The sequence below is a fragment of the Rhinopithecus roxellana genome, chromosome 14 (assembly GCF_007565055.1).
Source record: "Rhinopithecus roxellana isolate Shanxi Qingling chromosome 14, ASM756505v1, whole genome shotgun sequence".
Lineage (NCBI taxonomy): Eukaryota > Metazoa > Chordata > Mammalia > Primates > Cercopithecidae > Rhinopithecus > Rhinopithecus roxellana.
The window spans coordinates 114,725,331-114,739,144 of NC_044562.1; the positions used below are offsets into that span (position 1 = coordinate 114,725,331).

The following is a 13,814-nucleotide window of genomic DNA, read 5'->3' on the forward strand; positions in this document are numbered from 1 at the left end:
ATTTAGGTTAGATATTCTTCATGAAAATACTATACTGGTGATGGTGTGCCTTCTCAAGGTATCATATCATGTAAAAGGAAATTTTTAACACAGTAGACAAGCAGACTACTATGGCTTGATTAGACTACTAATTTGAATTTTCAATTCTCCATGTTTTAATTTTATAGTAATGAAGTAATTTCTTGGTGGTTTGGTACTTAAGATAAACTTGATATCGATAAATAGTGTTTTATCCAATTCATTGGCTATCATTTTGGAACAACAACAAAAAATTTCCCTTTTAAGTTGATGAGTTTCTAATGATTGGGGGAGTTGATAAAATCAAGTTTCTGCCTTTTGAAACTAAAAGCCAAGTGGCAATAATATCTACCTCATAGGGTTGAAGTGAGGATTACTTGAGATGTTAACAGACATAAAATATAACTGAGAGTAATATATTGCATGAAGGGGCTCTGTTAATATAATTAACCCCACTCGGATACTTATTTTAAACCACACACACACACACACACACACACACACACACACACACACACACATATATATAGCATTTATTATTGAAAATGATACTTTAGATACTTTGTGAATGTTAATCCTTATAACACCTCTATTAGTTGGATACTGTTACTATCCTCATTTATAGATAGGAAACTGTAGCCCAGAGAAGATAAGTAACTTTCCTAAGGTCATAAGCAAGGAAGTGGTAGTATTTCCTGCTATTTTTCTGTAAGACCCCTCTTGAAAGTAAGCAGCCTGTATAGCTACAATCTGTATTTGAGGATGATTTTCATTCAACTTCTCCTCCTTGTTAGTTGCTTTGCCCTGTCATCCTCCTCCCACCCCAGTACTCTTTTACCAGATAATGATGGGTGTTTGAATGGCAGTACCACAGTCCATACAGGTGTGTGACACTGTGTGTGTTTTGCATGTGTATGCATATATCAGGCGGCTTAAATGAGTTGTTTTTCTTACTTCTTTGTTGCTTTCTCCATTTTAATGTAAGTTTTTCTTTTCTTATTCTCCTTTTGAGATGTTTAAGCATTAGAATTAGGCAGACCCAGATTTAAGGTGAACATTTCTAAGACAGTGTTCTCATCTACAAAATGGTAGTACTAACACCTATATCATGAGATTGAGTGAAGATTAAATTAGGTGATATTGCCAATTATAAAGGCTTTATATAGATATTTTCTATATATTTTATACTACATTTAGATGAGTTGTTGGGGATTTTTTGGTATTTTTTGGTATTTTCCATTTTAACTTAAAAGGTTTGGAGTTTATTTAGTGGTGATGGTAATAAGACTGGCAAACTCCTTTTAATTGGGCTATAATAGAAAGAGTAGGTTTGAAGTTAAGCTATTTAATATTAAATCCCAGAGCCTCAATTACCTCATTTTAATGTGGGAATGTTAATGACTATCTTGTATCATGATAGTGATCACCATTATATCTCCAGTGTTTCCCGCAGTAAATATTGTTGAATAAATATTTATTTATTTGAATAAATATCAAATAAAAAGATGTTGAGAGGATTAAATGAGATATAAAGGATCTAGCATTGTGTCTGGTAGATAGTAGATACACAAAATTATACTACTATTTTTATCAATACTTTTTAATTTATTAAATATATTCTGATTATTAAACATATGAAAATAAAGTATATAACATTTGCTTTAATTATTTCTGGTAGTTAATCACAGTATTTCTGAAGGATGAAGATACTAATACCTTGATTCTTCTAGTTCTTTGGCAAACATTCATTGATGTTTGGAAGTGAAAAAATGCCAACAATACTATTATTGATTTTGAAAACCAGCCTTTAAATAAATGTTTATACTCAATGTTATTTCTGTTCCAGAGAGAAGAGGTACTCCCTTATAGGGACTTGTAAAGACATAGAGCATCTGGAAATTAACTGCCTCCTTTACGCTGCTGAGTCACACACAACGCTTGTTATGTTTTCGTCACTTCTCTCCAGAAGGTAGGCATCATGGTTTCTCTTCACAGATTCTTCATACAATTGTAGTTTTTGCCTGCAGAGTTACTTTTTATTAAATATGGAAAGTGCCTGACATCTATAGTTTAAAATGCTGTATTTCTCCAAAATTAGGATACTTAAACACATTGCCTCTAAAAATTATTTCTTTTGGAAAATTAATATATATTTACTTTTTTTAAAAAAAAAGGTAATACAGAAAAATATAGTTATCCTACTACCTTGAGGTAACTGTTCTTCATATTTTATCTTCCTAAATTTATTTTTATATATGTGTATTATGTATAATATGTGGATTTATATAGTTACAGTAATTTTGACTAGACACCATAGAGCTTAAATGGTGTTTCCCTATCCTGCTTCTTTTACTTAGCGGTTTATTCCAGCCTTTTGAAAAGTTTTATTTCTTTTTTTCCCCTCCACTTTTATTTTAGATTCAGGGGGTACATGTGCAGATTTGTTAACTGGGTATACTGCGTGATGCTGAAGTTTATGGTATAGATGATCTCTTCACGCAGGTACTGAGCATAGTGCCTAGCAGTCAGTTTTTCAACTCTTGCTCCCCCTTCCACCCTTTCCCCTCTAGTAGTCCCTGTTGTCTATTGTTGCTATCTTTATGGCCATGAGTACCTGATGTTTAACTCCCACTTATATGTGAGAACATGTAATAATTGGTTTTCTGTTCCTGTGTTAATTTGCTTAGGATAATGGCCTCCAGCTGCATCCAGGTTGCTGCAGAGACATGAGTTCATTCTTTTTTTATGGCTGCATGGTATTCCATGGTGTATATGTACCACATTTTCTTTATCCAGTCCACCATTGATGGGTACCTATGTAGATTCCATGACTTTACTATTAAGAATAGTGCTTAATATTGTGAAGGCATGTGTCTTTTTGGTAGAACAATTTGTTTGCTTTTGGATGTGTGCCAAGTAATGTGATTACTGGGTTGAATGGTAATTCTGTTTTAAGTTCTTTAAGAGATCTCCAGACTGCTTTCCACAGTGGCTGAACTAATTTAAATTCCCGCCAACAGTATATAAGCATTCCCTTTTCTCCACAGGCTCACCAACATCTGTTGTTTTTTGACTTTTTAATAATAGCCACTCTGACTGGTGTGAGAAGGTATCTAATTATGGTTTTGATTTGCATTTCTCTGATGATTAGTGATGATGAGCACTTTTTCTTATGTTTGTTGGCCTCTTGTATATCTTCTTTTGAAAAGTGTCTGTTCATGCCTTTTGCCCAATTTTTAATAGGGCTGTTAGTTTTTTGCTTGTTCAATTGTTTAAGTTCCTTATAGATTCTGGATATAAGACAATTATTGGTTGCATAGTTTGCAAATATTTTAGCCCATTCTGTGAATTGTCTGTTTACTCTGTTGACAATTTCTTTCGCCATGCAGAAGCTATTTAGTTTAATTAGGTCCCAATTGCCAATTTTTGTTTTGTTGCAGTTGCTTTTGAGAACTTAGTCATAAATTCTTTCCTAAGGCCCATGTTCAGAATGGCGTTTACTGGTTTTTTTTTTCTACCATTCTTATAGTTTGAGGTCTTACATCTAAATCTTTAATCCATTTTTAGTTAATTTTTGTATATGGTGAAAAGTAGTGATCCAATTTCATTCTTCTGCATGTGGCTAGCAAGCTATTGAATAGGGAGTCCTTTCCCCATTGCTTAATTTTGTCAACTTTGTCAAAGATTAGATGGCTGTAGGTGTGTGGCTTTATTTCTGGGTTATCTATTCTGTTCCATTGGTCTATGCATCTGTTCTTGCACCAGTACCATGCTCTTTTGGTTACAGAAGCATTATAGTATGGTTTGAAGTTGAGTAACGTGATGCTTTCAGCTTTGTTCTTTTGCTTTGGATTTGCATTGGCTACTCAGGCTCTTTTTTGGTTCCATAGGAATTTTAGAATAGTTTTTTTCCAATTCTGTGAAAAATGACATTGATAGTTTGATAGCAATAGCGTTTAATCTGTAGATTGCTTTGAGCAGTATGGCCCTTTTAACAATATTGATTTTTCCAATCCATGAGCATGTAATGTTTTTTTCATTTGTTTGTGTCATCTGTGATTCCTAGCAGTGCTTTGTAGTTCTCCTTGTAGATATCTTTCACCTCCTTAGTTAGATGTATTCCCAGGTTTGTGAATGTGTGTGTGACTATTGTAAATGGGATTATGTTCTTCATTTGGCTCTCAGCTTGAACATTATTGGTGTACAGAAATGCTACTGATTTTTGTATACTGAAACTGTGCTAAAGTCATTTATAACTTCCAGGAGCCTTTTCGTGGAGTCTTTAGTGTTTTCAAGGTATAGAATATATCATCCTTTTGCAGCAACTTTTATGCCAGTAAATATCATCCACCTTAAATTCCAATTTAAGGTTATAACATGAATCATGTAACCACCTTCCTCTTATTAAATATATAGAATACTTCCAGTTTTCTTTGTGTTAAACATGACTTAAGTGATATGTACTCATATCTGATGATTTTTTAAGATAATTTCTAAAAGTAAGTGTTATAGAACATAAGGAAAGACTTATTCACTATCTTAGAGATGTATGTCCTAGTGTATAGTATTATCGTATACCAAGGTTGTAGAAATCAAACTTATTTAACCATGGAATGCATTCTTAAGATAACATATGCCTTCAAGATGTCGATAATGAGGGAGGCAGTGTGGAGATGTTTTAGTCAGGGTTCTCTTAGAGAAACAGAACTAATAGGATATATATATTTCTTTCTATTGTCTATGATTCCTAGCAGTGTTTTGTGTATATATATACACACACACACATACACATATATATATTTGTTTCTATCGTCTATGATTCCTAGCAGTGTTTTGTGTATATATACAGATATATACGTATCTATGTATATCTATATATGTATATCTATGTATACAGATATGTATATATGGATATGTATATATAGATACATCTATGTATAGCTATATGATACATATATGTATATATACATATCTATATACATATATGTGTGTGTATATATATACACACACATAAAGGGAAGTTTATTAAGTATTAACTTACAGGATCACAAGGTCCCACAGTAGGCTGTCTGCAAGCTGAGAAGCAAGGAGAGCCACTCTGAGTCCCAAAACTGAAGAACTTGAAGTCCGATGTTCAAGGGCAGGAAGCATCTAGCACAGGAGAAAGATGTAGGCTTGGAGGCTAGGCCTGTCTCTCCTTTTCACATTTTTCTGCCTGCTTTTACATTTGCTGGAAGCTGATGAGATTGTGCCCATCCAGATTAAGGGTGGATGTGCCTTCTCCAGCCCACTGACTCAAATGTTAATCTCTTTTGGCAACACCACACAGACACGCCCAGAATTAATACTTTGTATTCTTCAATCCAATCAAGTTGATACTCAGTATTAACCATCACAGGAGGCAAGGGGTATATGGGAGTCTCTGTACTTTCCACTCCATTTTGCTATGAAACTAAAACTGCTCTGAAAAATAAACTCTATTAAAAAAAAAAAAAAAAAAGCAGCAGCAGCAGCAATGGAAAAACTTTAAAAAGGGAAATTTTTTAAATGACATTTGATAAATTTACATTTAAAATTAAGTTTAGACTTACACAAACACAAATAACATCTGTCAACATCCCACTATACACTTTGGAAAATGCTAGATTATGATATATTCTTAAGAATGGAATTGGTAGATCAAATAGTAAACAAATTGAAAGGTTATACCAATTTACATTTCTACCAACAGTGTTTGACAGAATGGGAATGTCACTTTCTCTATAGTTTTGTCAACATTTGACATTAACTTTGTTTTTTACAAAATCTGATACAAGAAAAGTATATGGCATTTTAATTTTCATATGTGTGATTACTACTGAGCATGAGTATCTTTTTATATTTTTACTTGAATTTTAAGTTCTTTTATGAATGTCCCATTCATGAGCCATGCCCAATTTTTCTTGTGGGTGGGGTCTTTGAATTTTTTCTAGATTGATAAGAATCATAATCATATTAAGAATATTAAATCTATAAATTACATATATCACAATTATGTCTTCTTTTTTATTTTTAATGTTTTGTGTGCTTTATTTTTGTTATATAATGTTATCATTTTTATGAGCTTAAATCTATCATCTTTATCAAAACCCATGGCTTCTGGGTTTTGATGTTTCTTTATATCTTGGCTTTATTTTTAAATAAAAACTATTATGGAAAGCCAGAAACAGAGGAGTTGACAGGATAATAAAATGAACCCCTGTGTACCTCAAATATGGCTTCATTAATTGAGAATTCATGGCTAATCTTGTTTCATTTATACTTCCTGTATTATTCTGAAGCAAATCCCAGGCATTATATGATTTTCTGTCACTATTTCAATGTATATACTGACTTTAGATGGAATTTTGCCTAACCTATTTCTTTACATCTGCCATAGTTTGGCTGAAATCACTGACTTCCTTTACAATATACTTATGTTATATCAGACATCAGCATTAAGCCTGGGCAACATAGACCCTGTCTCTGAAAAGAAAAATTAACTGGGCATTGTGGTGTGTGCCTATAATTCTAGCTATTCATAGGCTAAGATGGGCGGATGGCTTGAGCCGAGGAGTTTAGGCTGTAGTGAGCCATGACTGCACCATTGCACTCCAGTCTGGGCAACAGAGTGAGATCTTGTCTTTAAAAAAGAAAATCAGCATTGGATTAGTGTTATTTAATTTACTATTTTAAAATGGCCTCTATAAGAATTCAATTATTTTAATATGGCATGCCTCACCAACCTCCCTCGTGCCATCCTCTCCTGCTCTCCCCGCTCTAGCCTTTTAATTCCCTGAGCAATTAAGCCCCTAGAAACTTCTCTATATGCTATTCTCTCTATCCAAAATGTTCTTGGCCCAAACTTCCCCACCTCCTATGCCGACTTATCCAAAAGGCACAGTAAGCACAGTGCCTAGGGTTCACAAAATTTTAAGTGGTCCACAAAAATGTTTAAATTTATTTTAAAATCAGAAAACAAAGGATTTCTAGGTAAAAGAAAACATTTCAATATACAGTATTAACTAACATATTCATCTTTTTTCATGCAAGTTGCAAAATATAATTTTTAGTTTTATTTTTTATGTTAGAAGGGGCCCATGATGGCAGAAGTATCTATGGCCCATCCCTCAGGTTTCAATGAAAATGCCCCTTGTTTAGGGAAGCTTTGTCTTATTCTTCCAGATTATGTGAAATCCCCTGATACATGCAAGCCCGTCACCTTGTACTATGAAAGTAAAATAAGTAATTGTATAATTCTGTATTTAAGGAAGTCAGGAACTGAGCCTACCTTGTTTAACACTGTATCCCCAGCACAAAGCACAGTGCCTTGTAGGGAGTGATATTAGACCCTGGAGGACTGGTCATCTTTCACTGTGACTCTCTCATGCCCTTTTATCCAGTGGTTGTTCCTCCCCAAACCTTTTTGCACACAACTTCAGCTTGTACCTGTTCCTCTCCTTCCCTCTTGATAAAATCTAGATTGCACAAACAGTGGCTACAAATCGGCAAGGACAATTCCTCCCTCTTGCAAGAGCTATCCCTGGTTAACTCTTCCTCAAACTAGTTGGACTTTGGCTGATCCTCCTATACATTTCAACTCACTTTAAATTAGAATACATCTGTGAAGACTTCTCATGTCCAGTATTTTCAAATAAAGGTTTATATGCCCTGGCTAATTTTGTTACACAGTGGCCATTCAATGAAGTCATACAGAATAAATGGCTGCTGCATAAATTATAGGCTTGGTGTCGTGGAATAATTAAGAAAGTTTTTGAGAGTAGTCTTGCAAATGTAAACATACTAAGTAATAGTTAACATGACAGTGATAAATAGTTCTAATAAGAATTTCAATTTAAGTAAATTCAATTGTTTTTATTTGTGTTAACAGAAGGGGTTGCTGGTATAGACATTCCAACACTGTGAGCAATATCCACATAGCTCTGTTGTGGGTTTTTTGTTCTTGCATTCGAACTTGGGTTTTACATTTTGGGGAGACTTTAGAAGTCACCAAAAGTTGTCTGGTTTTCCTATGTTGCTCACAGTTCAGAACTGGTTTGCTTTCAGTGTACATAACAGCCCTAGAATAATGTTTGACAAATAGTAGGGCTTCAATAATTATTTGCTGAATTAACAGAATGAATATAATTTCAAACTAGTCAGGCTCAACTAGAAACAGGAGGAAGGAGGGGTAGCTTAAAAAAAAATCTGAGCCCTATATTATTGTTTTCATTTATTTTGTTATTATATTTAATTTATTCTAAAAATGAAATAGAAACCATGAGATTTTATATTTTATCAAGGAAAATAGAAGAATAGATTTCAAAGGGTGAAAAAAAGGTCTCAGTAGTTAAAAAGCACTGCTCTAAATTCTAAGTTTCTATAAGTAGGGTACGTATTAGTCCAATTTTCTGATCCTAGATTTACCGATGCTATTTAATCTCATTGAGTTTCTTATTGACTCAGTTTCTCATTTGTAAAATGGGGATAATGGATAATGATGGCGTTACGAATTAATATATGAGTCAGAATAGTGTTGGTATACAGTAAGCCCTATTTAAAGCCTGTTCTTCATATTATCAGATCATTACTACTGCACTACTATTTTTATTACTATCATCATCATCGTTACTCTATAAATTGAGTGAGTTAAGTAAATTTTTTGATTTGTTAAATTCCCCCCTTTACTATTTATTATGTAAATATGTTTTTAAAAAGTGGGTGTCATTCACACAACTTAAGTCACAACATTTTAATGACAGAGAAGAAAACAGTATTAATATAATGACAGCAGGAAACTGAGGTTCTGGTAAATAAAAATACATAATTACCCATGAATTCAAGACTTCAGGGCTTTCAAAATAGCCACACTAACCAGTTCATAATTTTGCATGATTAGATCTGGCTAAAAGAATATTTTTGGCAATACACAATAAGTCAGGATTCTCTGAAATTCAAATTTGCCATGAAAATCTAATAAAAATGAGAGGGAAAATTTATTCTCTTAAATCTTATCTTACTTCCCTTGAATAGGCACTTAACATAGTAGAACACAATTTTCAATAGTGATTTTGGGGTTACAATTTTCACATGTAATTCCTTCTGCAGGTAAATAAAAATATAAACCCAGAACAGTAAAAATAACATAAGGTAACAGTAAAAGCCTACCAAGGCTTTTGTTTAAGTAAACATTTATCTTATCACTAGAGCTTCAGAATCCTGAGAAGACCCTTGGGAAAAAGTGACAGACACAGGTTTGATTCTTCCTAGTATTTCAAACAATGCCTCCACAACCTAAGGACCATTTTTTGAGGATAAATGACTGGCTCTGAGCACCAATGTCCTCAGGCCTTGCTTGGGGCCTATAATCTCACCTAATCATTATTCACTCTCCCCAGAAAAGCCTCAAGCTAAAATTGTGATTGCTATTTAGAACTAAACTTGCAAATTCATTTTTGAACATCCGTTCTTCTGCCCTCATGACTTCATTTTTTAATTCATGTGCACCATTACATAGCAGCTGCACTAAGCATTAAAACCTACAGCAACAGTCAATGTGTTCTGAGTGCTGGCCTTCTTTACTAATTTATAAAAAGATATTCTGATAACAAAAATGCCTAAGGATTACATTGCATAATTCATGCAACTAGATATATAGTCATTAAAGGGGATAGGAAATGCAGTGATAATGGGCAATAGTTCAGTAAACTCAGAATTTTGCAATACAGTTTTTATAAGCCAGCTTTTACTTGAAAAATCAAAATAATTTTTATAAGTGCAAAAATAAGTTTAGAATGCAATAGTCTCGGAAAACCAGGGGATAAGCTAGAGTCAAATCAGGCTGCAAATTTCCTTAATGAGACCTTTCAGTTTTTCTTTTTTTTTTTTTTTTTATTATTTTATTTTTATTGTACTTTAAGTTCTAGGGTACATGTGCATAACGTGCAGGTTTGTTACATATGTATACTTGTGCCATGTTGGTGTGCTGCACCCATCAACTCGTCAGCACCCATCAATTCATCATTTATATCATGTATAACTCCCCAATGCAATCCCTCCCCCCTCCCCCCTCCCCATGATAGGCCCCAGTGTGTGATGTTCCCCTTCCCTAGTCCAAGTGATCTCATTGTTCAGTTCCCACCTATGAGTGAGAACATGTGGTGTTTGGTTTTCGCTTCTTGTGATAGTTTGCTAAGAATGATGGTTTCCAGCTGCATCCATGTCCCTACAAAGGACGCAAACTCATCCTTTTTATGGCTGTATAGTATTCCATGGTGTATATGTGCCACATTTTCTTAATCCAGTCTGTCCCAGATGGACATTTGGGTTGATTCCAAGTCTTTGCTATTGTGAATAGTGCCGCAATAAACATACGTGTGCATGTGTCTTTGTAGTAGAATAATTTATAATCCTTTGGATATATACCCAGTAGTGGGATGGCTGGGTCATATGGTACATCTAGTTCTAGATCCTTGAGGAATTGCCATACTGTTTTCCATAATGGTTGAACTAGTTTACAATCCCACCAACAGTGTAAAAGTGTTCCTATTTCTCCACATCCTCTCCAACACCTGTTGTTTCCTGATTTTTTAATGATTGCCGTTCTAACTGGTGTGAGATGGTATCTCATTGTGGTTTTGATTTGCATTTCTCTGATGGCCAGTAATGATGAGCATTTTTTCATGTGTCTGTTGGCTGTATGAATGTCTTCTTTTGAGAAATGTCTGTTCATATCCTTTGCCCACTTTTTGATGGGGTTGTTTGTTTTTTTCTTGTATATTTGTTTGAGTTCTTTGTAGATATTAGCCCTTTGTCAGATGAGTAGATTGCAAAACTTTTCTCCCATTCTGTAGGTTGCCTGTTCACTCTGATGGTAGTTTCTTTTGCTGTGCAGAAGCTCTTTACTTTAATGAGATCCCATTTGTCAATTTTGGCTTTTGCTGCCGTTGCTTTTGGTGTTTTAGACATGAAGTCCTTGCCCATGCCTATGTCCTGAATGGTACTACCTAGGTTTTCTTCTAGGGTTTTTATGGTATTAGGTCTAACATTTAAGTCTCTAATCCATCTTGAATTAATCTTCGTATAAGGAGTAAGGAAAGGATCCAGTTTCAGCTTTCTACTTATGGCTAGCCAATTTTCCCAGCACCATTTATTAAATAGGGAATCCTTTCCCCATTTCTTGTTTCTCTCAGGTTTGTCAAAGATCAGATGGCTGTAGATGTGTGGTATTATTTCTGAGGGCTCTGTTCTGTTCCATTGGTCTATATCTCTGTTTTGGTACCTGTACCATGCTGTTTTGGTTACTGTAGCCTTGTAGTATAGTTTGAAGTCAGGTAGCGTGTCGCCTCCAGCTTTGTCCTTTTGACTTAGGATTGTCTTGGCAATGCGGGCTCTTTTTTGGTTCCATATGAACTTTAAAGCAGTTTGTTCCAATTCTGTGAAGAAACTCATTGGTAGCTTGATGGGGATGGCATTGAATCTATAAATAACCTTGGGCAGTATGGCCATTTTCACGATATTGATTCTTCCTATCCATGAGCATGGTATGTTCTTCCATTTGTTTGTGTCCTCTTTGATTTCACTGAGCAGTGGTTTGTAGTTCTCCTTGAAGAGGTCCTTTATATCCCTTGTAAATTGGATTCCTAGGGATTTTATTCTCTTTGAAGCAATTGTGAATGGAAGTTCATTCCTGATTTGGCTCTCTGCTTGTCTGTTACTGGTGTATAAGAATGCTTGTGATTTTTGCACATTAATTTTGTATCCTGAGACTTTGCTGAAGTTGCTTACCAGCTAAAGGAGATTTTGGACTGAGACGATGGGGTTTTCTAAATATACAATCATGTCATCTGCAAACAGGGACAATTTAACTTCTTCTTTTCCTAACTGAATACCCTTGATTTCTTTCTCTTGCCTGATTGCCCTAGCCAGAACTTCCAACAGTATGTTGAATAGGAGTGGTGAGAGATGGCATCCCTGTCTTGTGCCAGTTTTCAAAGGGAATTTGTCCAGTTTTTGCCCATTCAGTATGATATTAGCTGTGGGTTTGTCATAAATAGCTCTTATTGTTTTGAGGTGCGTTCCATCAATACCGAATTTATTGAGGGTTTTTAGCATGAAGGGCTATTGAATTTTGTCAAAAGCCTTTTCTGCATCTATTGAGATAATCATGTGGTTCTTGTCTTTGGTTCTGTTTATATGCTGGATTACATTTATTGATTTGCGAATGTTGAACCAGCCTTGCATCCCAGGGATGAAGCCCACTTGATCATGGTGGATAAGCGTTTTGATGTGCTGCTGAATCCGGTTTGCCAGTATTTTACTGAGGATTTTTGCATCGATGTTCATCAGGGATATTGGTCTAAAATTCTCTTTTTTTGTTGTGTCTCTGCCAGGCTTTGGTATCAGGATGATGTTGGCCTCATAAAATGAGTTAGGGAGGATTCCCTCTTTTTCTATTGATTGGAAAAGTTTCAGAAGGAATGGTACCAGCTCCTCCTTGTACCTCAGGTAGAATTCAGCTGTGAATCCATCTGGTCCTGGACTTTTTTTTGTGGGTAGGCTATTAATTGTTGCCTCAATTTCAGAGCCTGCTATTGGTCTATTCAGGGATTCAACTTCTTCCTGGTTTAGTCTTGGGAGAGTGTAAGTGTCCAGGAAATTATCCATTTCTTCTAGATTTTCTAGTTGATTTGCATAGAGGTGTTTATAGTATTCTCTGATGGTAGTTTGTATTTCTGTGGGGTCGGTGGTGATATCCCCTTTATCATTTTTTATTGCATCTATTTGATTCCTCTCTCTTTTCTTCTTTATTAGTCTTGCTAGCAGTCTGTCAATTTTGTTGATCTTTTCAAAAAACCAACTCCTGGGTTCATTGATTTTTTGGAGGGTTTTTTGTGTCTCTATCTCCTTCAGTTGTGCTCTGATCTTAGTTATTTCTTGCCTTCTGCTAGCTTTTGAATGTGTTTGCTCTTGCCTCTCTAGTTCTTTTAATTGTGATGTTAGAGTGTCAATTTTAGATCTTTCCTGCTTTCTCTTGTGGGCATTGAGTGCTATAAATTTCCCTCTACACACTGCTTTAAATGTGTCCCAGAGATTCTGGTATGTTGTATCTTTGTTCTCGTTGGTTTCAAAGAACATCTTTATTTCTGCCTTCATTTCGTTATGTACCCAGTAGTCATTCAGGAGCAGGTTGTTCAGTTTCCGTGTATTTGAGCGGTTTTGATTGAGTTTCTTAGTCCTGAGTTCTAGTTTGATTGCACTGTGGTCTGAGAGACAGTTTGTTATAATTTCTGTTCTTTTACATTTGCTGAGGAGTGCTTTACTTCCAATGATGTGGTCAATTTTGGAATAAGTGCGATGTGGTGCTGAGAAGAATGTATATTCTGTTGATTTGGGGTGGAGAGTTCTATAGATGTCTATTAGGTCCACTTGGTGCAGAGATGAGTTCAATTCCTGGATATCCTTGTTAACTTTCTGTCTCGTTGATCTGTCTAATGTTGACAGTGGAGTGTTGAAGTCTCCCATTATTATTGTATGGGAGTCTATGTCTCTTTGTAAGTCTCTAAGGACTTGCTTGATGAATCTGGGTGCTCCTGTATTGGGTGCATATATATTTAGGAGAGTTAGCTCTTCCTGTTGAATTGATCCCTTTACCATTATGTAATGGCCTTCTTTGTCTCTTTTGATCTTTGATGGTTTAAAGTCTGTTTTATCAGAGACTAGGATTGCAACCCCTGCTTTTTTTTGTTCTCCATTTGCTTGGTGGATCTTCCTCTATC

At 35.1% G+C, this 13,814-nt stretch overlaps 1 protein-coding gene and 1 pseudogene across 3 annotated transcripts in view; one reads left to right on the top strand and one right to left on the bottom strand.

Moving 5' to 3' along the window:
- MBD5 (methyl-CpG binding domain protein 5) overlaps positions 1-13,814 on the top strand; it is a 548,850-nt gene that overhangs the window by 371,083 nt on the left and 163,953 nt on the right. For all 3 annotated transcript variants that reach the window (XM_030917008.1, XM_030917009.1, XM_010358052.2), the window contains one exon: positions 1,865-1,987. The gene's annotated coding sequence lies outside the window, so the exon portion shown is untranslated. The remainder of the gene's footprint in view (positions 1-1,864; positions 1,988-13,814) is intronic.
- Positions 1-13,814, bottom strand: part of LOC104658121 — an 83,519-nt pseudogene that overhangs the window by 42,676 nt on the left and 27,029 nt on the right.